Source organism: Neodiprion fabricii, chromosome 4 (assembly GCF_021155785.1).
Source record: "Neodiprion fabricii isolate iyNeoFabr1 chromosome 4, iyNeoFabr1.1, whole genome shotgun sequence".
Taxonomy (NCBI): domain Eukaryota; kingdom Metazoa; phylum Arthropoda; class Insecta; order Hymenoptera; family Diprionidae; genus Neodiprion; species Neodiprion fabricii.
This window is the reverse complement of record NC_060242.1, coordinates 32,515,928-32,542,514: the sequence shown is the minus strand read 5'-3', so window position 1 is coordinate 32,542,514 and position 26,587 is coordinate 32,515,928. Positions and strand designations below refer to the sequence as shown.

The following is a 26,587-nucleotide window of genomic DNA, read 5'->3' as shown; positions in this document are numbered from 1 at the left end:
GCACATATTTGCTTATACGTATACGACATGCAGACTTCAGCCTGACTTTGCACTCAGCGAAACAAGATATTGAGTTGAAAAACTTTTCGATATTTTAACTCCAGTTTCGTTCAAATTTCTTCTCTTTCTTTACATACCCGTATAATGCTCGAAGAACACAAGACCGACAACTGCAGAAGACTGCATTCACAGTGTCAAAATATTTAACGCCGTTGCTACAGCTGTAGATTGAAAACTACGGAAAGGTTTCAGTTTCTTTCGCGTTTCCTCGCTCTTTATTATTTTTTTACTTCCTTTTTTTTTTTATTTTTTTTTTTTCCATCACGCATACAACTTGAAAGTTGGCTGAATCTCGGGGAGAATACGGGTGAAACGAGTTTAGAACTAACTTAAAATTCTCGAAGCGATACGTAGGCACCCAACGTGTCGTTACGATACTTTCAATAACTCGCATAGCAGATAAACCTACGATCAGCAGGAACATCGAAAACGTTCCAATTCGTACAATTTTCAGTCCCAATTCGTTGTCCCGATTCAACGGATTCCTTTGTTTCAACGGAAATTTCAACGACGGCGAATAATTAGCTCTCGTCGTCACAGCGTAACGCCCGCGGCTTTAAACCCATATATTCGCGACGTTTCATTGGGACATGTATATGTAACAAGGTATTATACGTGGGATACGAAATATCTTCCCGACCTACTTACCGATGACGCGACGATTCACAGTCATTCGACTTTATCAATTCGACGTAAGGCTCCGAGTGTAGGTGGGCATAAAAGATGGAGAATCGAGGTTGAACGTCGGTGCTTGCAAAACGTGACGAAGGAGGATTGTATTTAAGCGACGGCCGAGGAATAGTCGCGTTATCGTCTCACTTCTCGTCTTCTCTTACATTATTGATCAACGTATCGTACGTACAAAGGTACGTTACCTACAGCATGGCGTTAGAATGTTTCTCGTCCTCGGATTCGATCGTTGAAAACATTAGCGTAGGTATGTATAATACGTATAGAAACACTGCAAGCACCTCGCAGGCCTCGGGGTTTATCGTCTCGTTACACCGTCGTCGCGACGCACTTTCAATTCTATGAAAGCTCCCTTGTATCTGTATTACATTGACGTTTCCCTCCTGTTTCTCTTCTTCCATAGATCATACTACATCTCTGTCTTATTGACGATGAATCGACGACGAACAAAACATACACGGAGCCAACTTTCCACCCACAAAACTTTGTATTACATACATGTGTATGTATAAATATACGTACAGGTATGTAACGTATTACGCATGTACATACGTTTGGAGATAGTCGCGGTAGAGTAAATTTCAGTATACTGTGTATTACACGTACATAAATAGGTATATGTACACCTATTTCGTGTAAAAAATGTGTCAAGATAAATTTCTGTTGATTATATGAAGCAAAATTTGATATCTATGGTATCCAATTCGTGGGAATTCAAGTGTTTGTTTTTTAAATACGATTGGGATAAACGTACATAGCGATACATTCAATGCCTACGATCGTGTTTTTTTTTTGTTTTTAGTTTTTCAATATATTCGTTCAATGGTGAATTTGTTACGTAGTTCAAAAGTTTACCCTACACCTACGGTGACATAAATTTCACTGTCAAGTATAACCCATGCGATGTATCAGAGTGTTAATTTTCATAAAATCTGCATAAGATTCACGAAACGACGATTTCGTTAATTTTCTTCACCTTTGTCTCCTTGTGAGCTAAAATAAAAACGAAAAGTAGGGAGAAAAATCGGTCGAGGACACGCGACGTCGAAATTAGGCAACAAGAACGAAAAAAAAAAACAAAAAAATATAGCAAAATCCGCGATTCTTTAAGATTTTGATAATCGCCCCTCTCCACATTCGTACATGCATGGTATTTTTTCATTGAAACGGTGTCGTCGTCTCGAACCGAGTCTTCGCGCTTCGCAATCGTCGAGTTTATAACAACGAGCTCGACGCTCTCTGGCCGACCGCCGACGTTCGTTTTCAATCTTATATTAACGAAATCAAGCCCATGGCGGATCGAGCGTACAAAACCCACGCGGCGACACCGCACACGTTTAATTGTCGACCCTAAACTGTGACCCGAGACCAAAAGTCCCCTGGAGATTAGCGAAGGGTCGAAAGGGCAGATACTCAAGCGCCATACGAAAGATGCGAGGATCGATTCGCATCGCCTCGTGACGTAACCTGTGCACGCACTATACACACACACAGCTACTCGCTGGGATGGAAAAAATGAGAGCAAACGAGAGTAAACGAGGTCGCGGAAGGGACGATTCCTTACCCTGCCTCTCGATCTCTCCGTCCCGAGTTTTTTGAACTCGATATCCATATTGCACGCATTATTATACAATACACGCTGTCGCCATAAAAGCCAGTCACGAGCCGTTAGCCGATGCCTTTATTTTTTTTTTCTTTTTTCACTGTTACATAACCCATTTGACAAATCTCTTCTACCGTCAGTGCATAAATTATATATTTAGGAACGAACGACGTACCGGTAAAAATTTTATGCTGGCGCCGCAAAACAGGGAGACTGATTTTACGTAAAGAATGACGAACTGTTCCAATTGTTTTTTCCTATTCTTACATGCAATTAGATACCTGTAATTTTAATGCTTCTGTATTTTATAATCTCAAGATACGAGTTGAGAGTGCAATAATTATTTCGCATGTAGTTGATTGTGCGAAATATAATATTTGTTGCGATAAAGCAACTAATGTAAAAGTCAGACAAGCATATGTAAATCGGCGGGTGTGTGTATGTGTGTGTGTGTGTTTGGGTTTATTATACTGGTTACGTCGCCTTACTATACGATCGTACAGTAGTAAGTATATATGAAGGTGCTCGGCGCATCGTGGATTTTAAAGAAGGGATGCGGGTCGAGAAGGAGAGAAAGAAAGAAAGAAGGAAAAAGAGAGAGAGAGAGGTATACACTGATACAAGCTTATAAAGAATATATATAGGTGCACATAGTTGGCAGCAAACAGGTTTTGCTTGGCAAAATTAAGCGGCGCCGATTTACACGTTGATATGGTGCGAATGAGATTTTTTGTTAAAATTTTGTTAGACACTTTTAGCGTTAGCCAGCTTAAAACTATGATATAACAAGTATGCGGTCATGATTTTTTATCGCCTATGATTCGCTGTAGTAGATGCGCAGCCGTAATCTTCAACTTACCTCGATTTTTGATGGTCGCAGATGCGGTTCTCGAAAAGCTGGCTGCTTGCTCCTCGTGTCTGAAGCAGACGAAAAATTTCAAAATCAATGGATGTTTAAAAAAAACAAAAAAAAATACGATCGTATTGTTAAAGGATCGGACTGAAACTCTGTACGCCAGTCTCGGATAAAAAAAAAACAAAAAAAAAAATAAAAAAACCCGACCACTTTGTCCATTCAATTGATTCATTCTACCAAGTTTTGAATATGCACGAAAAAAATCTTGCAAGATACAAGTGTTCAACGAAAAAAAAAAAAAATCATTATGCGCGTGATTGGCCGGCAAAGTAATAAAACTGACAATGAAAGTGAAAGATCATTCATCGAATGGAAAGCAGAATTGAATTATTTCTGTGCAATTTATGCTCATCTCCCAGATGCATCAGTGAAGTAAGTATAAAACAACCGTGTTGAAGCGACAACAAATAATGGAAAAAAAATTAATAATAATAATAATAATAATAATAATAATAATGTACAATATCGAAGGAGTCGAAGAGATTGTAATTGATCATGCTCGGTTTACATTAATATATATTTATTACACATGACTGGAGATAATTCGTTGATATCGTTTGTCAGCTGTACATCACAGTTTTACACAGCCGTATGCATATGTGAATGTATGTACAATACGTCTGCTCGATAATAATATCCCAGCCAAATATTGACTATTGTCGGACAATTTGTTATACAAGCTGGTTAATGTTTGTCACCGCTGCGATAACATTCGAAGTAAATAATCAAATATTTGTCAACCTCTGATGACCCCTCGATGAGTTTAGAATTTTTCAGCACTTTACGTGTGATATCTCTTTCCATTCTTCGCATCGCGTCTAATAAAACCGCGTGTGTGTTTGCAGAAACACAAGCCGCCGTGTGCGTAAAGTTTGGAAAGCAATGATATGATTGATCGCAGATCGTGACGGGCGTTTGAAATACACACTTCGTGACAAACGGCTCAAGTTTTTATTAATAAATGAAAAAAACGTGTGGATCGATTGAAGAGAAACGCTTCTTACTGGGGCATAAAATTCCGGTCGCGTCTCGCGTTCTCTGCAGTGTGACGGGAACAAATTTATACACCCACATCGTCGTACGGATCGTGATTCAAGATTTTCGTGAGATTCATATCAAAGTTGACAGCGTTTTTGAAAATCCATTCTCAAACTTGAGAAGAGATGAAATTTTTTACTTAGTTTCAGGTGATGTCTTTCGAATTTCTCTTCGTCTCTGAAAGCCTGCGCTGCAGAGCTGCAGAGGCAAGAAAACAATATTTCATTTCTCTCTCTCTCTCTCTCTCTCTCTCTCTCTCTCTCTCTCTCTACCTCTGTCCGGATTTCCTTTTATATACGTCACGTTCGTGAAGATGCAGAGGATGAACTCGAGATCCGAGGTAGGTAATCGAAAACGCTTTCTTAGCTAAGCCACTTTATCCCGGAGGACTTCCTGTTCCGATTTTCATCGTGCAATAACCGTGAAGGGGGGCGTCTCGAGTGCCCTTAAGCCCTGACGTCAGAGACAACCTACTGTACATTATTCGCGACGTATTTAGGGTATTGCGAAAATTTTCACACATATTCGAGGAATACCGCGACGTATCCTTGGTACGTTATACGTATAAATATATTATACACAATTGATTTGAACGAGTCGTATACGTTTTCATTTTCTCATAATGAATGTCATTCTACGTTTGCCGTGGCATATCGATTTCTTTGAAGTTCCATGCACGACACAACGAGTCGTACGCACTTCCGGATCGCAATTTACTTTCACATAGTTGCAAGCTTGTTGATAATTAATAACGGACAGCCGTAAGTTATTGAAGAGCCGGTACGTCGTATGCCTACATACGTGTGTACGTGTGCGTATGTATAAATAATTGAGTAATCTAATGAAAGAACGCAATAACCACGAGCCCAAACACACACCGGGGCCTCCGTCTAATGCATCGTTTCACGAAACCATCAATCACGCAGGTTTGACGGTTATCCCTGATAAACGGCGAGAAAGAGAGGCGAAGGAAAAAAATAAACAAATATAGAATAAGAGAGAAAGGTGGGTAAAAAAATAAATAAAAAATACACCCACAACCTTTTGCAGTTCGCTATCTAAATTGTCACGCAATGTTTTCCTAATTGTTCCCGCGCTGCGGGGTTCAACTGATTCGCAGACGTATTATTATTACAACATCGTGGCACTTGACGGAGTGAATTTTTTCAGGAATACATTCGAGTCGTATTTCGATCCAATTAGCCGCGTTAACATTCGCGTAAATTAATTTCGCAGATAAGCAAGTCTTGCAAGAACGATTACATTTATCGATAATAATTTTTGAAAACGGTTTGTGAGAGGAGGAAAGAGGAAAATAAGGCTCGTGGGTTTCGACGGGTTTAATACCGGCTGATCCTAAACTCTCGAGAAGCTTATATGCGCGTGTCAGTAGAAATATATGACGTACGATTCGAGTTCCGTACGTTTCGGATACGGAGCTGAAGTGCGGCCGTGGCTTAACCGGCGTCCCGAAAATGTTGGGCAACATCTTGGCTCCGGGCCATAAAATTGGGAACCGGGAACTGCAACGTGGCGGCCATAATCCATTGACACCCGGGACGCGTCGTCGAGGACGAAGGGAAACCAGAAGGAAGGAAGCAAATAAGGAAGGAAGGAAGGAAGGAAGGAACGAAGGAAGAAAGTACGAAAGAAGGAAGAACTCGATTCTGGTTTTGGGTCACGTTGCAGCCCTGGAAAACATCGAGTTCACCGTTCCCGAGAGATGGAAAAGGAAATTTCAGCTATTCGCATACTTCTTGTTTACGTACACGTCCATAAATTATTTCTTTTTTGTTGTTTTTTATTGTTTAAATAACGAATTTATTACCAAAGAGTTTCGCCATTCCTAAAACGCGTCTCAAAGTCCTCGCAACGTATGGCATGCGTGTACGTAATAGGTGAATTTTCAGCGAAATACAAGAGACGAGTGAATTCTGTTGGTTTCTTTCTTTCCTTCCAACCCCCGACGAATTTCAGGCTCCCTTAGGCGAATAAATTTACGAGAGAGAAAGAAGCCCGGTTATAGAGTTTAGAATAAAGTACGTACATACTCGGTTCTCTGGCAGCAACCGACCGGCAGTTAGAGGTTGAGTTCGCATATAGATGAGCTGTTTTCTATCGAACGCTGTGCTGCAGGTATATACATATATATATATATATATTTATAATGCGATGGCGTATATTGAGGCTTCTTCAATATTTATCGTATCACAACCGAACAACTTCATCGATATTTCGTATCCCTGAACAGCGTCGACCAATTCTCATCTTAAATCCGATCGCGCAATCTTCGAGAGATTCGAAATAACCAGAAACAGTACAAACATTGACTACGGTATATTTTCGTTGAAAGGTGTACTAAAAATTTTTCCACATTCAGTTTGTAATATGAAAAATTGCGAACGCGGGATGGGAACATTCGTCGATAAATTATACGACCGATAAAAATTTGTCTTACGATATAAATATTGATTACCGAGATAAAGGAAAAAAAAAAAAAACAACAAGAAAACAAACAATGATAAAGTATTTTTGTCGTAATATTATTCAAGGCGAGCGCAGCGCGTTCTTCCATACAATGAAAGAAATGAGAAAATTTTATTTCAACAAAAAAAAATTGGAATTGTTTAGGAGTACCAAAGTTTTTCCACCGTATCACTGTGTACACCTTAATACATACAAACAATCTTCGGTAACATATTCTCCGGGGAATACGAAAGAATTACTTTACTTCCTCGTGTGTTGTATCACGACGGTTTTACAACACGGGGACAGATGGTGAGGCTACATGGGGAATGAGGCAGGCACCTTCTACCTACTATCCGAGAAGAATATAAAAATCGAGTAAACTTTGACACTCTGCGTTATAAAGTATCTGTATACCCACGTGTCTACATAAGCTATTTTTAACCGACGACGTACAAAGGTGGATTTTTGCAAGTTTGCGCAACTATGCATATAGGTAGTTTGTATAGGGCATAAAGACTGGTCCGAAATAATTAATGTACCTACTCGCGTCGCAATCGAAACACGGAATTGTCACTGGAATATTTGGTCTGCAGTTCAGCGTGGGGTGGGAAAGAAGAATAAAAAAAAATATACAAAATTGGCCCGAACGAAAGAACAAAACAGCCCAACGAATAGGAATACATTACGCGGTCTAGACTTTACGGGGAGAAAGAATCGTGGAATGCATGCAGTTTCGATCCCAAATGTATAATAAACGTCGTTCGAAGAACTTGACGCATCAAATTAAAAAACTTCAAACGTTGAAAATCTTGGCATATCTTATTTTATTTACGCATCTCGCTGTATCACGGTCGTTTTCGTAAAATCTACGGAAAAAGAAGAAAAAAAAAAGGGGGGGGGAAGAAAATAATTCCGCGAGGATATATATCGCTCGTATTGGAAGATACTGTAGTCCACAGACGAAGGCGAGAGTTCTGGCAAGCTGACATCTCAATGGGGATCAAGGTTGATGGATACGCTTAACGTGAGGGTCGATATTTTATCATCTGCCATTCGGTGGCTGTTGCGGGTTTACTGCGGTGTCCTGATCAAACTCGAGGGAAAGGCCTGATCGAGTTTCTAACATGGGGAAAAATGTACAACCTGGTGTCACGTCATAGGTATACACATGTATGTACGTTAGACTGTATGAAAAAAAAAAAAAACAAACTACTATTTATTTCAAAATTCTAGTCGAAAATATTGTTTCAAATGACGATAAAAAGATGCTGTCCAAGTTTCAGCTTTTAATATTAATATTCAGAGATGCCTCGTCGCGATTTTCTATTTCCCATTTAAATGTTTAAAGTCAAAGGCCAACAAGGGCCTTAAGTAACTTTTGAAAGAGTAGATTTATCATCATATCATAAGAGAGCCTTTTCGCAGAGCGTTTCATTCTCTAAAAAAATGAATCCTGGTCTTATCAGTACAATAATGCGTTGATGAGTTATAAAATTCCAAACTTAAAAAAAAAATTTCCCAAGTTATTTGAATAGGAAATAGAAAATCGCGATCAGGCATCTCTAAATATTAATATAAAGAGCTGAAACTTGGACAGCACTTTTGATCGTCGTTTGGAATTTCGAAAAAAAAATCGTCGATTTTTTTGATACTGTCTAATGTACACATAAAAAAATTGCACAAAGTTTAATTATAGGCAGATATACTCGATGACTTCATAAACTGTTAGATGGTGAAATTACTGTTCCAAGGAATAATAGGCTTTATATTAAACGAAGAACGGGGGAAAGGCAATCCGTGGTTGCGGTTTTTCGCCTAATCCACACCGCAGGAATAATTACGAAATAAAATAATGTCGTAGTCGGAACAAGTGTTTTGAGAAATGCGATTGAACTTGGTGGATATACGACGCAAGCCGTAACAATTGTACATCGCGTTGTTCTTCGCTCAAATTCTGTTGATGTGTTTCATGCAGAAAAATTGCACGTTGAATATGGAATGAAACAATATGTTAATTGATTTAATTATAAAGTTACCCGAGGACGACTGTAACTACCAATAACTGTAATCTGTGTCGTACATACAATATACATGTTATTACGGTTCGACCTAACGAGCGAGCGAGAATAGGTGTATTACGATACTAGTGCAAGAATCACATACTTTGCGCACGCGTAACGTACGCTATTTTTTATAACACATGTAATGGGAAGTTCGACTCGAGAAAATTGAAACCGTGGTAGTCTAATCTAAAAGTAGATACGTTGCTGCAACACAGTGGACGGGATCGTAGTCACGACTCATCGTGCCCGATGGTGCTAGTTTAGCTCTGAAAACTGTATCGTAATTAAAGTGTATGAAAATCGGGCGCTTCGCTCATACTTTTCGGTGCGCAAAGTTGAATTTCCCGCGCAGGTGTTACAAAAAGGTTTTTTATACATGACTTGTTGACGAGAATATTGCGGTAATATTGAAACAAATGAATATCGTAAGTGTGTGGTTAGCTCGTTTATCGCGATGTTACATCCTCCATATTTTCAACCATTCTTTTGCTGCTCGTTATCGGGTTCCGCGCAAACGAACCTATAGAGAAATGAAGGGAAGAAAAAAAAAAAAAGTCTCCGATCCAATTCCACTGTGGAGTTTTTTTCAAGATAAAGTACAACGCGTATCTGTAAAACACTGCAGATACTTCAGTAATATGCACGAATATTTGCTGCCTGTTTTTCGACCCTTTGTAAAAATAAATTCTTATCAGATCGTTGCTATGCTTTTCAGTTTCTCGCTTCAGGTTCCACGTTTATATTTACGTATTTCTGTTAATAATGTGATTAAAATTAGAGTGTTAAAAATGTATGTATTACAGAAACACAACGAATTCCACCGCATGATTCATTCTAGATATAAACATATATATTTATAAATACATCGTTATCACTTAACTTCCGTCGTCCGGGCGTACATTCTTGGTTAAAAATATATATATATATATAATAGGAGAACTTTAAATCCGGAGCTTAAAGATCAGAAAACTACGTAAGCCACATAGTGATAAAAATGCGAAAATACAATTTCACCTCGTTAAAAACAAAAAAGTTCATTTTCTCGGTTGTAACACTTGTAAATGTGAGTTTTGTTTCCTACGCAATTTTATTTTTTTTCCACCATCTCGTTTTTGCCAAATTATTTTTCAAGTTTCGATGAAATCGACGTAAAAAATATACGTGGCCCCGATCTATCCCTGAAAAGAGTCGCACAAGATACTACTGCGAGTAGAGAGAATACACACGCAGGCTGTGCGATTGTAGTATGCATGCAGAAAGAGCTGTTGCAGGGAAAAATGGAATTCGTTTCCTGCCCCCCCGACTTTCTCGTATTATTAAGCCTGCAGCCAGGCAGCGTCTGTCAGGTTGAATTATGCGAGGCAGACGCGTTTTAGATTAAAATGTAATTTCATACCCGCGTACACGGACACACAGACGCACGCAGACAAACGCGATCACTGCACCACACACCAACATGGCGGTGAAGTACGGCGTCAAGTTTAAACTTTGCTCTAAACGCGTGTTCGGTATAGGCACAACATCCATATCTTCTCTGCACATTGCACTTATGATGTACCTTTCCACGCGGAACACCGGTGGGGATAATAGTTTTACTGAAATGTTGCAATTCTTTACGCGCGTGCTTGTTATAACTCACCAAGTATACTCTACGTGCATCTCGTATACGAACGTAAGACTCGACGATTAGCAACAAAGAAATGCCGCAATTTTTCCACACTCTTATTTTAACGTCTCGTCTCTTATCCATACCGGTGCATATACATTTACTGTAAAATATTAGTCTCTCTGATCCGCTGAATTTTTCCCCCAAAATTTATAAGAATTATACAACAGCGTTAATTTTAAAAACGTCGAGCAAACCGGATAGAACGTGATAATTAAAATATACCGTATAATCGCGTGCAATGTGACATCGAAAGTTGCCTATAAAGCGAATGGAAAATCTCTGTGCAAGGCATATAAATTACGCTGATGCGGAAGTGGTCAACAGATACGTACGTACACTTTTTAACCGTCAACCAATATCCCGGATATGCCTGTGTGTGAGTGTTTATATATGCCTGCCTGAAATGCTTCCGTACATCAGATCGTTGTGCGCAAGTGTAGAATATTATATGATGCAGCCATACTTGGCCATACTTGGCCATACTTGGCACGGCGTTTATATTACAACAAAAGCTTATGCCGATTGCATCGGCAGACATTTTTCTTTGAGAGTGAAAAAGGAACTCGAAACTCGAATATCGTGTGTATTACGCGCAGTACAGCTGTAGAGTATAAATAGAATGACAGGCGTACTTCCGAATTTCCGTATACCCACGGCGTAACGAAGAGAATGGCTTATAGGTAGTAGGGCCATGGCGAAACCAAGAAGGGAGATAAGGCGGAGGGTGGCTGGCTCAACGAGGCACCGCGAAGGGATTTATCTGGGTAAATTAAGGAGCCCCGCCGAAACCCAAGATCAAACCCTTAAATAAATATCGCTGATCCCCCTCCGGTTTCGTAGTGAAACTCGCGTTACCCGGACCCCAAACTTTACTATTTTATACCCGCCTCAGGTTGCTTCTCTGCAGAATTGGATTTCACCGGCATTCTCTGTATGGATCAGGTATCTGTTGTAAAGCGTAGGAAATGTCGGGACACGCGCTAAGCCGCGCCTATTGTGCCTACTTTCTGCAGAATTGTAACAACTTTTTGTATTACTCACATCGCGCCAAGGTTTTTTCCTTTAAATCCGAATCTAACACAGAGATCGATTTAGCAATTTCCACCCGAGGGACTTTTCCCGGTATCCGATATTAGCAAAAACACTTGTAATTACGGTTATCCTAAATAATCTGCGACTAAAAATAAAACACCGGTAGAAACGGAAGACAATTTTTCACTTTTCAGATTCTTCATTTTCATCCTACATCACTCGAAGTTCATAAATGGTTATACAAAAATATGTATAAAAGATTTAAAAAAAAAAAGTAATTTCTTTATTTCAATCAAAATTATCGTCTGGCAAAACCTCCCCGACATATGCATGATGCACTTAAATTACGGAGGTTAACTGGTTGATTGAAAAACAATAGTATTCGTCAATTTTATTCCGGGATATTCATACACTGAGTATTTATCGAATTATTGTATTCGTTAGTTTAGATGATCTCTAATATAAGAAAATAATAGTAATAATAATAATACAAAACCGGAAAATGCTGGATTGTCTTAAATCACTTCGAAATGATTAAAAATGAAGTAAATTTGTTTGATTTCACTCTACGATGTTTCATTTTGTTTAGAAAACTATTTTCCACAAGTTCACCAAAACGCAAGTTTTTTTTATCATATCGCCATCGTTAATTATTTGATTTCACAAGGTTGCACCAATATTGATAAGGATCAACGAATAAGAAAATTATACTATGAATAAAATGAATCGTCGTAGAGTAAAATCGGACGATTTCACTAGATTTAAGAAAAATTTCGAATAACAGATTTGAACCGCGGCATCGATATCTAAACTCTTTCGTTCGCAATAATCCTAATATACAGTTTCTATTACTGTGTTTTTAAAGGAATCTCCGTATCTCACGAATATAATCACTTTACAAATACTCAATCGTGTGAAAAATTGAACTGATTGTACATAATTAATAAATGTCATGATTTTTGGCCAACCAAGTTCAGTAAAAAAAAAAAAAAAAAAATTTAAGGAAAAAAAACTACAGGGAGAGACGCTCGGGGACTATCGCATGAGTAACTTATCTAGTGCCTATCTCGTTCCTTTATTCTATTGTCGTCTTTGTCGCCACGTCGCCGGACTATAAGAAAGGAAGAACTTTCCGCCTCGAATGGCAACGGAGGCGGGATGACGGACCGGAAGTGCCGAGGGGGACTCGTTATCTCTGGTCACCAGGAAATGCGATCTGATGCGAAGGTGGTTCTCGTTATCACTGAAAATACGTAGTACTCACCGGATACTCTTACACCGGCAACGAAAAGTGATCGTGCCCTCCCCGCCTGAGTGCAAGTTAATTTTGGCTCGTTCCAATAATCTTCGAGAAAACAAGAACGAAGTAAACACTCGAGTATCGTAACATAATACCGTAAGATTTGAGGATAGAGGCCTAATTTTTTCTTCTCCCTTATCGAAGTTGGTTTGAATTTTCATCCGAAACGCCTTGTGTGGATATCGAGATTCTCGCATATTATTCGATGGTAAATAGAATCGTTTTATCAGAGCCGACGCGAAACCTGTTAGAAAATTAGCAAGCTCCTTTATTGTGTTTCAAGTGTATGTAACAGCTATGCAAAAGTCCGATAAAATAACCGTTTAACTATTTTTTTCTTTTTTTTTCAAACTTTCACCGTTAATAACGAGAAATCATCCAAGCTTTGGAAAGGGTGTGCCAAGGAAATTAGAACTGCAGAGCGCCAGACCCGGGCTAAGTTGAGGCGTGGTGCATATTAGAGAGAGAGAGAAAGAGAGTCAGAGAGAAGAGCGAGCGGCAAAATAAACCCAATTTTCTACTAGCAGCATCTTACTTCCACTGCATGGAGAACTGACGGAAAAGAAGAACGATAGAACCACGACTAGGGGTACATTTTATTTCTTACCCCGCTCTTCTCCCTCTCTCTTTCTCTCTCTCTCTCATTTTCTTTCTTTTTTTCCCTCATCTCCTTCAACCCCTACTTCCATTTCTCTTTGCGGCTATAACTTCGAATAAGACTTTTTCCCCAGGCCGGTTTTTCCGGCCGGAACTTAACCTTCGCATCTTTCACACACTTCGCAGGCCGTGAATATTATAACGAAAAGGTTTATTGCAATTATCTAGTAAACGAGAATTTTAATTACACTCAAAGGCATTACGATTTGTATAAACTCGCCGGAGGACGAAATTCTAACGCTCGTCGGATTTAATCTCTGGATCGTCTAGACATCGGATATTCTTCAATGCATAAAAAGGTATATATATATGTGTGTGTGTGTGTGTGTGTGTGTGTAATATAATAATAATAACGTGTAATATTCGAAATCACGAGTGAATTTGACCCGGTTTCTCTGTTGCGTAGGGGTGCAGGAATTCCAGGTGTCTCCCCTTTTTTGACCCCGGAGTTCCGCAGACAATTTTCATATAAACACAAAAGTTTTTCTTCTCCCCTTAATTCTCTCATCCCGCAAATGTGTGTCGGTGAGTAGCTTTGCGTTATTCGCACCTGCGAGGGGGGGGATTTTGCAGCGTGTCATTTGCGCGCGGTGCGTGAACGTTCCCGTGAACATGCGGATAAAACTTTTCTCTCTTGGTTTCATATCCTTACGAAACACTGCAGTTATACGTAGCGGCAGACTAAAACGTGCCGACAGAACCAAAAACTAAGAAACAAAAAAGAAAAATTGAACAAAAGAAAATCGTGAAAAGAATATAATAGAGGTATAAAATAATGTAAAAATGAAATTTTCCGATTACCCAATGAGTTTTACGTCGTTCATCAACATACAGCGAACGTTCAATTTTTATCAAAGTTGCTTTCAACATCCGGAGAGCAAGACTGAAACCGATACGGTAACCAAGCTGCAAGTAGATACGATAAAAATTGAATAATAATATACTATATAACGATACTTTTGACCGTTCGCAAAGAATAATAAACTTCTGTTGTTTCGGAGGTGTATAAAACTGCGGGGAAAGACTCAGTTTCGCGATATCTCTCTGTAAGAATGGCAGCAACGGAAACGGGGATGTAATTCGGAAGGTTCACCCCCCGCATATATACATATATATACACAGGGTATACAGTATACGCATACAAATACATACATACGCACGTATACACGTGTATATTATACTTATAAGCGGGTGAGAAGGTTTCTCCGGCGTGAAATGGAAGCAGATTTTGTTTCGAGGCAAAAAGCTCCGCGCGAATACGTTTCAAGAGGCATTGTCGGCGGTCGGCGCAGCCCTCGGGTGTCGTTGCAAAACAGGGTTTCACCCACCCGAGCGACCAACCTCGGACCGAGATAACGCGCGAACCAAAGGAGCGAAAGGGTGTGGGAGGGAACGACCCCTCGCCCCGTTACGTCACAACAGATGCCGATAACGCTTCTCGTAATAAAGCTGTTGCTGTCGCTGTCGCTGTCGCTGTTGCTGCCGGCCCTCGTCGCCGAGCGGCCACCGGAACTATGGTTTGAAAAATGGCGAAGAAGGAGCGGCTGGCAAACGGCCTTCAAATTCATCCGTATCCGTGAAATTGCGAAAAGCTTTCAACGCCTACGAACTACTTTTTATTACGAGATAAAATCCTTGGCTAAAAGTCAATTTTACGCTTACCAACATGCCTGCGTATAAATTACACGAATTATAATAAGCAGAAAGCTTCGCGTCGACTTTCACTGCCACTCCGGCTATGATGAATCAAATTATGTGGTGATAAAGATGGGGAGGTGTAACAGCCGTTGAACCGTGCGATTGTAAAAGCGCATTTACAAATATAAGGTCAATGAATCGAGGTGCTACCGATGGCACGATATCGTACACGATATGCGTACATCTCGATTAACAAACTACAAATTTCTCTGTACGGTATCGATACACAGTGCAAAATGATGTATGTATGTACATGTATGTAAGATCCGTACAGAGTTTTTCGTAGGGTGAAAACTTGCCGAAATACCTTATGCCGTCCATAATTTTGCCTAGAAACAGAGGTTCGGTGTGATATTAAAGGATTGAATAAATGACATGCGAGCCTTTGTAATTCAAACGACTCCACAGTGATATCGGAAGATTAAAAAAGACGTTGAAAAGGATCTCAATCGAGACTTGTCCGATCGGAGGATATTTCCAGAAGATTTGTACAACGACGTTGATCGAGTTGACGAATGAAATACACTTGAGAAAAATTTCAGATGACACACTCCGAAGCAAACTGATCGAATTACCGCAGCGTAGGAAAGTAATTCTGAAAACGACGTGGCGGAAATTCTCACCAACGGCTGCATATTACAAGCTTGCTGGTGTTTTATCACACCGCTTTGAACGTGGTTGAATTAAATACTTCTGCAGGAATTTAGCGTATTAAAGAAAGAGTAAAAGGTTGGTAAAGGGAAAATTTCATTATAATTAAAAGAAAAGTGCAGACGCGTTGTCTGCAAATGCTCGTACAAAGAGAACAGACGACGACATTACGACAATAAGAGTCCGATGTTATGCCGTCGGAGAGAATCGGTAGTCACGCGCAACGTGCGTTAAAATGTGTCAAATAATATGCGTGTCTGATGGCACAAGGTCGTAACCACCAAAAAAAAAGATCAAAACGGAAAGCCGTAACCGTAGTTTTTTTTCCTCTAACAATCATTGAAGCGCATAGATAAATCGAAATCTGCAAATATACAGAAATGTTAAAATAAAATTCTCGAAAATATAAACGAAAAGTCGTAACCATCGATTATTATTTTTTTTTTCCAAACGCTTTAAAGATTACTAAAACGCATAAAAAATTGAAACTAACAGTTATATAGTGACGATATCCATTTTCTCAACGTTGATAATCCAAATCGTTAATTATCGGAACGATAGGAATAACAATAATAATTTCTTGGTGGTTACACCCTTATGCAATTACCGCGGTAGATAATGTTTTCATGTTTCATCACAACCAAAAGGTCGCATCTACAGCACATACGACCTTTTACCATTAGCCTATGAATTTATACTTGAGCCCAAGAGAAGTGGAAAAAAATATTGTTCATTATTATCTACCAGTACATACGACCTTTCGTTCTCAATTGAACGGATATTCAATTTCAACGTTTCTAATCATATTTTCACGTTCAAAGCCTAGATGCGGTTAAAAAAAAAAAAAAAAAGAAAATACACGCCCTCTTGTCGTTTTTCAATTCAAATCGTAGAATGGCGCTTACGACATTATGCCATTAGACAGGCGACACTATAGACGTTTTAAGGAGAATGCGAAGGACAGAGAAGCGCTGGTAATGTCGCCAAACACGAGATGCATTTGCGAGATGTTGGAACACGAGCAACAACTGCGCAGCGGGTATTGTTATCAGCAGTTTCATTGTCTTCGGTCGTACGCAGTCAGCCGGGAGTTGAACCCCCTTTCGAACAATGCTATCCTACGACAACGCCGGTATTACAGAGTGCATAACTTCGTAGGTGTCCATGGTGTTACCTATAGTGGAAGAGACGATAATTGCACAGCCTGCCTGCAAGCGGTGGAAGGCCTGACGACCACCTATGAGCCGAGGTGGAGCTTAATTAAGGGCCGAGTGGGAGGGAGGGAGGGAAGGTATAATAAGGAGATGCGTTCGCTGCCTGCCGATTACCCCGAGGAGAGTTTGACGGTAATTAATAACTTCCTTCCGCTCGTTCTTCGTTAAAAGGATTATACGTACAGGTGCGAAGTGGTCGACACGGAATACAAAAAAAAAAAAAAAATATCCCAAAATGTTAGATTTTTATTTTATTATAAAAAATTATTTCTTATGCCTCGACCATTCTGTGTCATTTAATTTGTAATTTTCATATTTCCGTCATTCGATAAATGTGACTAAGAACTTGGGACATAAACGCAAAGGTTGAAGCGAACCTTCGCGCGTAACAGCGTTTATTCGTATGTGACGACTCTCTCCGGACGTGGTAAAATTATGAAACGAGGAAAAGACTTTACATCGATAAAAAAAAATTATCAACACGGTTTAGATTCTTTTTTTCCGAGGTGGACACTTTGCCCCGGTCTCTTCTACCTTCGCGTACCTTAAGTCAGTCGGCGTTCAATTCACAATTAGCGACTACTCGTTTGTTGTTTTCCCATACTAACATTTGAGGATTTCAATATCCGACGATATTGAAGGTATTGTAATTCTACGGTTGCAAAAGAATTAACCGAATCCACACGGTTGTTCGAAACACAGTCCCATGCAACGATATTCAAGAAGGAGGGGAAAAGATTCGCGGGAAATTGAAAATGGGGAGAATCAGTTCGAGTGCGAGACGCCTTGATGTAATGGAGAATCGATTAAACACACGATATTCACAGGGTTATTTAATACTGCCGGAATTATTATTTTCCTCTAAGGTGGGCAAGTGTCGTTGTATTATCCAACCAATATTCTATAGATATAGCAGAAATCGTTTGGATGAAAAACATTGACTGAAAAGTTTCTTTTTCCTTTCCATTCTGTATCTTCTACTTGTTCTTCTTTTTATAGGTGGCCAAATTAAAAGGAAGTCGGTATAACAGCGTCTAGACTTTGTAGAAGAATCATCTTCGACGAAAGGGCATGGAAAATTGCCGAGGTTCGTTATACCGAGCAGGGTACAAAGAGTATACAATGGAGTATAGGATGTATATATATATCTATATACATATATCTATATATATATATGTGAGTATATATATATATATATACACACGATATTCCGGATATTTGAAAGTTTTTTCTCCTCTCTTTACGCTTAATTTCTTTTTTTTTTTTTCATTCTTTTTTCATTTTTATTCAACTTTCTGAAAAGTCTACCTAACAACCCGAGGCGAATATTGCACCCAGCGGAAATTCAGCTGATGAGCTCGAAAGCCGTCGAGCTAAGAAGCTAAAACTTGAAGGCTTTAATTTTTTAATACTCTTATACTCGGATAGAGATTTTTCTTGCCCCATCCCCCCCCCCTCATCCAGTTTTCAACGATCCCGCGATCCAACGCCGACGAATTACCAAAAGGGTTAAATTAACCCTGGAGTGCGTCAAGTTTTGGCGGGAGAGAAAAAAAAAAATGGTACATAATTTCCATTGAAAATTGCGCAGCCTCCGAATTCCGTCCTAAATTTACGCGGAGTAGGCGGTTTGATCTTGACCGGATTGTTACGAAATTTGGCAAACTCGGAACTCCGGCGTTTTCGAGGTTGGTCAGTTATATACGTGAAAAATTGACAAAAGAGAAGGATGGCCTTCGTTTTCAAGAGCCAAATGTTCGCGGCGTTGACACGAGAAGAAACTGGATCTTGCAAGTCGCGATTCCGAGTATCTTTTATACCTCAGAGAACCAACAACGCGGGGGGGACATTTTTCTTCAACAAAAGAGTATAAAACCAGAATATAGTAGCTAGTACTACGCGCTGTGGAGTTCCTCTTAGCTAAGAGAAGAGAGAGGAGAGTGGAGAGAGGAGAGAGAAGAGAGAGAGAGTGTAGTTTACACGGAAGAAGAAGAAGACAGGATGCGACGACCCTTTGTGACGGCGTCAAGAGCAACAAAGCTTGACAGACCGGATTTTAATTCCCAAGTAAACCTTGGCTCGGGGATTTTATCTCATCGTAAAAGCGGAAGTTGCACACTTCCAGTAGCGCAATGTATACGTACAAGCTACGAGACTCACCGATGGGACGCGTACGCGATGTGAATGGGGGGAAAAAAAAAAAAAAAATCAAAAAACAGTCGATCATTCAAAACTCCGTTATACGAAAAATCACAAGTTTTATCCGAGGTCTTCTTTTTCTGTAAATTGGCAAACGTGAGGAAACTGTCGATCGAAATGGTTGAATCGCATCGCGTCGTCCCCTCACGGTGTCGTCGAAAAAGAGAGACGTTAAAGTCTTTCTTCAATCTTTCAATGCGCTTTGGAGCTTATACACGGATATACGGATCCGTCTGTCGCGAAAGTCGATATGCCTTCAGGTTCGCGTAAAACTTGTTGCGTACGTGCGCCGTATGGATAAAATCATACATTCATTCCCCCCTCTCCCATGCAAGCATTATATTTTATCTGTGTCATATTTATATTTTAATTCCGCACCATATATTTAATACACATGGGTAAGTGGTATTAGTGTTTTGTCTATATTATTCGAAAAATCTTTTTAAATATTGAATTTTGTTACGCGGTAGCTGTAATGCACACGTAAATATGATATACATGTATTATAAATTACACGTCGTATCGGAAGGCGGTGGAGGATCAAGATTTGCGCGGGTAAATGTGGTTTGTAATCCGTGTTACATGAGCTACGAATTCTCACGTTTGACAATTATGGTACAACTCAATTTTTGTTCTGAGAATAGTATAAATGTCGGACCATCCCGCATTACGCGGATATACACACATGTAATACAAGAATCAAAATTCCATGCTAACTGGATTAACAACGTCCAACTCTGTTAATTTTGGATTTGACATTTGATGATTTTTTAACCCCTAAATAACCATCGTTACTCAAACTTGAATTACATTAATTTTTTCAGATTATTTTTCCCAAGTGTTTATACTCCAATCCCACTTACGATTTCTTGATTTTAAACTCAAACAGAAAACGTATATATATATATATATATATATAGATATATATATATATATATATATATATATATATATATATATATATATATATAATACTTTCGGCATTAAAAAAAAAAATCAACCGACAATTTTTCCAAGCCATTTTAGTAAAACACAAGTGATGTGAAATTTGTTTTCCACAATTTAATAGTCCGAATTTGAAAAATTGAATCAGATGGGACAAAAACGAAGGTTCAAGATGCACGATATTATTGGCGCAGGATCGGACTCAATTGAGCTGAGATAAAACTTGCCTCAAAGCCTCATAATATTACTAGAAATTTATATCAATTATATTCTTACGGATTCGAGGAGAGAAAAAATCGAAACTCGATTGGTTTATTAAAAATGGACGACGCAACGTCGAGTCGACCGAGGAAATCAGGAAACGAGATCCCCTTTGCAAGGAACCGCGACTTCTTCTTCTCGCCCCGCCCTTCCGCCGCGCAAATACAGACATATATATGCACGTATGCATATGCATGCAGGCAGTGGTTCTCAACTGCAGGGAGACCTCGAATCCGCGAGAAGACTAACGATGAGCGTATCTGTAAGACAACGCTGCAGGTATAAAGAGAAACTTGACTCGATTAAATTTCGCGAAATAGACAGAAATTATAAACGGGCTAAATAAGGCGGAAATTAAAATCCGCCTTAATTAATTCGCTTCTCAAGGATCCTTGCGGAGAAATTTGCAAACTGCAGCACGCTTCGCGACACGACCAACGGAAAAAAAGATATTCGGAAAATCTTTGATAAATTATTCTTTATAATTATACGTTTAATATACTTTGTTACAGAAGTTCCGCCGCGTTAGCATTGCGCAGAAAATTAATCTTCGTCGCAAGTTTACACGACTTATTAAATAATAATATCTATTATAATACGGAAAAAGTTGATTAAACTTGTTGAATGTTGTCGAAGGTTGATCGACGCTGCAATTTGGAATATATATTTTTGTAATAAAAGCAACGCACGAATTGCGGTAAGGCGTATAAATTCAATGACGCTTTGCTAAGTAAATTCCAAAGTTCCGTTTTATCGGTGTAATATAAACCCAAATTGATGTAACTAGCACTGCAAAGTGAAGAATGAGAAATAAAAAGCTTTGATATAAAACGTTCCAATAATTCATAATTGTGATAAATTCTCGCAGAGCAGTGAGACTGAACAAAATTTTACTCCTGCGCATTATCCACGCATTTGTTAAATATAAATATGTTAAATAGAAAGTAAAAAAAATGACGTGGCTAAGAGAAAAAAAAAATTCCTCATCTTATGCGAATTTGTAACGATAACACTGTTGACTGGATTGAAAAAGCGTATCTGCATGTATATATGTATGCAAATATAAGGTATGCAATAGTTACCGAATTAAGGATTGTTAAATTATTCCTGTCTTTGTGCATTGAAGAGTGTTTTGTTCGTATCTTTCCTCTTTCTTTTTCTTCTTCTTCATTTGTTGAGAGGGGATACAGCTTGGACGGTCTAAAATCACACTTGGAGTACAACATTTTCCAATTAGGCACATATAAGTAACAAACGACTCCGAACTCGAGGGATTTTGTGGTGACGTTTCCTGACATCACTGACCAACTTATAACAAATAGAAGAAAAATTTTCAGTTAAAAACATGTTTACGGGTTCAAGTTCGTAACGCAAATGTTGAAAAAAAAAACACTTCAAACATTTACGATTATCAACGAGATTTCATTTATCGAACGAAAAAAAATGTCTAAAACAATTTGTATATAAAAATTTTGGAACTAAAATTCTAAAATTTAGCCAGAAGCTCAAATCGACAAAGAAATTTCGTACATCGTGTGAAAATTTCAAGTCGATCGTATAAAAATTGACGGAGGAATCTGCGCTACTGGATTGAAAACGTGCGTTCGTTCGCTACTTAAATGCGATGAAAAACTTCCGAAACGTTGTTGAAAACTATAAATAATAAACCCTTCAAACTCACATTGCTCCAATTGTTTTCATTAAAAACAAAAGGAGCAAAAATCAAACTAGGTATGATTTTAGACCGTCCAAAAAAGCTGTACCCGCGCCCTCAAGGTTCATATTTCACCGTGTGTGGGAAAGCTGAATATTTTACAATTAATATCATTACAAACTGCAGACAAATAAAATGCGCCATAAAGTCTGGCGCTGTGAAAACGAGGGAAGGAAACGTGAAAAGATCCGAATCCCTGTGCAGCTACAGAGCAGCCAGAAGCCTTTGGTGCAAAGTGGCCTCGAGGGACCGCGCGCGAGTCTTGAGGACCGTGAAGAGAATTTCAGATACGCGTTTCTAGCCACCCCCAATGCCCCTCGAAATCCCAAGCAAGGGCTGCTGCACAATCCACACTATATTCGAGCAGCAGGCCGGCGTTTGTATACGTATAGAGACGCGATGCTCCCCCTCTGCAACCACCCACACACAGAGTAATTATTGCAGTTATGTATGCGCACGCAAACCGAGCGACCCCTAAAATATACGATTTTTCCGAGGCACCGCGCATGCCTGTTTATGATGGTTCGCGAAAAGTGTGCGGAATATTATAGGTACACTGAGAGAAATTTTTAGTTCCCGTTACCGCTCGGTCCTTGATTACTTTCGTTTTTTACCACAATCGAAAAATATAGTTCTGGGTAGAAAATGAAAACTAGTTTTCTAGCTGTTACCGGAAAGTCTAGTATCCGTTACTATTCTCTCTCGTTGCGATCACTGTTGCTAAATTTTCTTGTAACTGTTGCGAAAATTTAATGTTATATATATATATATATATATATATATATATATATATCATGTATTGATACGTTTATGCATAGGCGAGACACATTCCGTTCCTTACTCTGTTTTACCAACATGCCGCGTGTATTTGACAAACATTTTCATATATTGATATATTGTAGGGTAGATCTTGATGTCGGAAACTTGAACATACGTGTAGGTATAATTATAATTATACATCGTAGGTGTATCTGTTTTGACAGTATTGTACTTTTTCTCTACGCCTCTCAATTGATGGTACAACAAGTGAAAGTGATCGAATTGAATAACATAATATCACGCACCAGTTTTCACCAAGGTACGATTATACTGCGGTATCCGATCATCTGCAACAAAAAAATGAGAAATATAAATATGAAGTATACATGGATTCGGTATAAATATAACGTAACAATATATTCGTTGTAAAATGGGTATCATGATATTTCGAACGAGCATCGATTATCATCGCTACGCACCTATACAAGTATGCGTACGAAAAAGTGGCTCACAATCAGAATGGAAATAAAACGTGCGGAGTTGGATAATTCAAAACATATTTTATTCCCATCGCGTAATGCACGGAGAGAAATATTTGAGAAAAATTACCCTGCTGCTATTATAATCGTGATGTAAAAGACACCTAATACAGTTTTTACCGTGCTGCATCAGAAAAATGCGTCGTCACATTTTAAATTTTGTGCCGCCGAAATATATGCTTTCTAAGCAAGGTAGTAATTTTTTTCATAAAAACCCATAATTTTTGTAACACGCATCAATAAAAACCGCATTAGGTGTCTTTTGCATCACGATTATAGTAACAGCAGGGTAATTTTTCTCAGATTTTTCTCTCCGCGTATACGAATAAAAGGAATCCAGTTTCATTGAATACGAAATGAGAAAATTCCTCCTTTACTTTCTTGCCTGCGCGCAGTTAGAGATGCAGATGCAGACGCGAACTCGTGTCGTCGTCCGAGATTTTACGTATATAATCCTCGTATGCGTAAGGTTTATAGTACACGAGGTACGTGGTAGGCGTTGTTCGCTTTATAATTACATTTCCTTCGTGGCCTTGCCGGCAAAAATCCCCGTCGGTTTGCAACACGAGTAAAAAAACTCCAACCAACCAAGTAGACTGCACACGTGTATACCATCTCAGCTCCGACTCCTGGGATTTTTATCATCATTCGATGCAGTTTTTTCCCCACCCCCCCCAACTTGGATCTCTCCGCGGTCCGCAACCGGATTTTCAGCTCAGCTGCAGCCGAGAAGAGAATATCTCGAAAGCAGAGACGCACGTAATCAAAGTTGAACGTTATTTCATAAAATGAATAGCCAAGGAGAAGAAAAAAAAAAAAAAAAAACAAAAAACCGATCAAACAGTCTTTACAAATGATTCTGGATGTCCGCATTCCGGTTATCGAGCGATAAATAAAGGTCGCAAAAATTTCTAAATTCCAATTTTTTTCACACCGTTGCAAAATATTTCCGATCCATGCGTATTACTTCACGTTACAAACTCTGCGACCCAACGAAACTGCAAATCCAAACCAACTCAAAGCCGGCCATTTTTCTCCGCAAAAAATACGGAAGATCATAAATCGGTCGCATATACTTAGATAGTCTCCGCAAAAAAAAAATATCTCTTTTACACATCGAGAAAGATTTGCCGGAGTGTCAGCGGCGAGAAGATCGTCGTATAATAAATTCATCTTCGATCCCCGTAAGCGCAAGGGACCGATAGATCTTTGAGTATTACGTTACCCCCGAGGAAAATGATAGTTCGAAAGCAGAAATTTGCTGATCCTGTTTTGTGACCAGCTATAGATTTGCGGCACGTTTTCGATCCTTTCTTATTTTTTCATACACGTACAGTTTATTATTTTCAGCATATTATTAATTCACCTTAATTGACCGAAGTATATAATAAACGACTCAGCGGTATGATACGTAGAAAAACAATTTTCCAAATTGTTTATCGACATTGAAACGATATTTCGTAAAGGCTTGAAATCGCGTGAATAGGATTGGCAGATTTGGGATAAGCGTGTGGTAAAGGTACACGTGAAAAAGAAAAAAGAAGCTAGAAAAAAATGTTACACGAAGAAGGACACGCCCTTACCGAAGTAAGCCGATTATGCAGCAAGGGTTCGGCATGCGTTTGGCACAACGGACTCGACGGAGGGAATTTGGCGAGACCGCGAGGGTAGGTAGGTACATCAATTACCCTAAAACCTCCATCAAGGGGTCCGAGGTATGTCGTTTGCGGCTGCGTAAGTACTTTATTCGCAAATATCTCCGGATGAGGTGAAACTCTTTGCGGTTTATTTCGGTTCACCGTTCAAGAATCGTCAATCCCCGCCAAAGTTTCATATATACGTACAGGTATGCGATACGCGTGAGAAATTAATCCCGTTACGCAAAGTTGAAGAAAAAGAAACTCAAAACCCCTTTCAAAAAAAAAACAAATGAATATATATTGACAATTGAATTATTAGTACGATATGAAATTAAAACCTGATTCATAATTGATTTGAATTTTATGATTTATCTTAGGTACCCGTCAGTCGTAAACCGAGGTGAGAAGTAAATAAGATAATATACAGTTCAACGGTTAAAATAGTTCGACGATGAAAAAGCTCCAATCACACAGTTGCTCTGTTAATTTTCCACATTCGCGACATTTTATTCCACCGCATTAAAGACACGTTCTTTTCAAAATTTCGTATCATTTAACGCATCGTCGCACGCATTTCACCGGCATTGCACAAACATGAATTAACCGCGATGATAATATTCCAACAACCTAAAAACACTGGAAAAATAATTCAACCAATGTTTTTTTGTCAAAATATGAGCCACGTGAGAAAGAAGAAGAATACTCTCAAGTATCGTAATGGAACAACATAAACACATACGTCGTAAATAAATAATTACACAAATCTTTTGCCAAACGACACATTAATCAAAACCGTACGTAACGCCGTAATTCTTTTATAAAATATTTCTATCGCGTGTCAAATTACACTTTTTACACACATTTGAGAACAGATTGAAGCAACTGTGGTCCGGTTACGAATCGCAGTTAGAAGGACAGGTCCCAAATTCACCTCACGTCCCTCTCGTTCCTCCCCCAATACGCTATACGTATACATAATATCCGAGTGTTCGCGGTATTACGAATACATTATGTAAAATCCAACATATACGTGAAATATTGACACACACACACACGCACGGACTGCGACTGCAATTATATCAAAGGAATACTTTATATATCAGTTTCCTCTCTCTACAGCGAGTATGATGAGGATATACAGTAAGGGATACGTGTGTACACAATTCCACATATAATACACCTCCCACATGTATGCACACCAGCTGCACGGACGCACTTTATGCGTTCGTGCCTTGGTCCGCGTATAAAGTCTCAGACATCCGGTACAATACCCTCTCTCTAAGGTTGTGATAGCTGCCGCTAGTTCCTTGCATTGTTCCAAGGTTCGTTTTACAACGCGTTAAACGCAAGAGAGTACACGGACACGTTTGTAACGTCTCTCGTGCCACTCGTTCCTCTACCTTTCTAATACCGAGCGTCTCATTTCCTCGTTTCATCGGCGATCCGTTGAACGTGCGTACATACCGCGTC

At 39.2% G+C, this 26,587-nt stretch overlaps 1 protein-coding gene across 9 annotated transcripts in view; it reads right to left on the bottom strand.

The window, feature by feature from the left end:
- Nucleotides 1–26,587, bottom strand: part of LOC124180192 (ankyrin repeat domain-containing protein 50) — a 79,950-nt gene that overhangs the window by 31,064 nt on the left and 22,299 nt on the right. For 8 of the 9 annotated variants that reach the window (XM_046565365.1, XM_046565368.1, XM_046565370.1 and 5 more), the window contains exons 2-3: nucleotides 23,244–23,285; nucleotides 3,213–3,271 (exon numbers count right to left, since the gene is read on the bottom strand). The gene's annotated coding sequence lies outside the window, so the exon portion shown is untranslated. The remainder of the gene's footprint in view (nucleotides 1–3,212; nucleotides 3,272–23,243; nucleotides 23,286–26,587) is intronic. The other variant, XM_046565369.1, reaches the window with a different exon arrangement.